This window comes from Amphimedon queenslandica, unplaced genomic scaffold, assembly GCF_000090795.2.
Source record: "Amphimedon queenslandica unplaced genomic scaffold, v1.1 AMPQUscaffold_13022, whole genome shotgun sequence".
Lineage (NCBI taxonomy): Eukaryota > Metazoa > Porifera > Demospongiae > Haplosclerida > Niphatidae > Amphimedon > Amphimedon queenslandica.
This window is the reverse complement of record NW_003546742.1, coordinates 50,590-51,788: the sequence shown is the minus strand read 5'-3', so window position 1 is coordinate 51,788 and position 1,199 is coordinate 50,590. Positions and strand designations below refer to the sequence as shown.

At 33.7% G+C, this 1,199-nt stretch overlaps 1 long non-coding RNA gene across 1 annotated transcript; it reads left to right on the top strand.

Annotated features, from left to right (window-relative positions):
* Positions 1 to 1,132, top strand: LOC109585697 (uncharacterized). Its single transcript, XR_002186613.1, has 2 exons — positions 1 to 223; positions 811 to 1,132. It is a non-coding gene; the product is annotated as an uncharacterized LOC109585697 (long non-coding RNA).
* The last annotated feature ends 67 nt before the right edge of the window (positions 1,133 to 1,199 follow it).

The following is a 1,199-nucleotide window of genomic DNA, read 5'->3' as shown; positions in this document are numbered from 1 at the left end:
AGATCCTAGTCTTAGATACCTCTCTCACCACACAGCTGGAGCAACACGTCCTAATAATCTACCACTTGGTATTGCTCCAGATGGTAGTCATTATCCTCCTTCAATATCCTATCAAAACACTCCTCTACCTCTTGACGTGAGAGTACCGCCCACATCAAGAATGTTCCGTCAGTCGCCTGGTTCTGATTCGTCAGCTGATGGTCTGACACCAAATTATTTTAAAGTGAGTGGAAAATAAATAAAACTTCTATATGTATGTACATGTACATGTAATAAGGATAAGGACACCAGGGTTTTCCACAAAGCATGCTAAGTGAGCTAAAAAGTATTATGCTTCATGAGCTGAAGAGCCTTATAATACATGTAGCATATGGTTTTTCGACTGACTTTAATAATTCGTAAAAAAATCCAAATTTGATCGGAATCAACTCAGACTTTCTACACAACATGAGAACATGTATGTGTATCAGAAAAAATTATAAAAATGGAGAATTCTCTCCTAGTCATTTTTGGCGAAATTTGGCTCAATATAGTACAGGGACTTTGACCCAATTCTTGAGCAACTTAAAAAATTCATATAAAATCCAATTTTGATTGGAATCAGCTCAAACTTTCTACACAACTTAAGAACATGTATGTGTATCAGAAAAAATTGTAAAAAAAGAAAATTCTCTTGTAAAAATTTTTGACGAAATACCTGTACTATAGTACAGGGACATTGGCTGAATCTTGGAGCACCTTGAAAATCCACTGACAAGATGCTACATTCATAAAGGCAGTGATAGACATTATTGTTCTTTTATTTTAAAGGTATCTGCTAGTGCTGATGATCTAACTTCTGGTGGTGAGGATCGTAACTCTATCCATTCCTTTGGGTCTAATCACAGTGGGGGAGGAGGAGGGGGCGGGGCTAAGATTAATTTTGAATTATCAGCAGCTGCTAACACCCAAAACACCGTTGTCTGATAATAAAGTACACAATAATACCCACTGATAATAATTAATAATAATAATTATGACTTGATATTGTGATTATAATATACTCTTTATCATTCTTCCTCTCTCTCTCTCTTTCTTGGAACTACTCGTGTTGTTTGCTTGTCTTATTGCTTTAATAACATTACTATTATTATTATTATTATTATTATTATTATTATTATTATTATTATTATTATTATTATCATTATTATTATAACAAG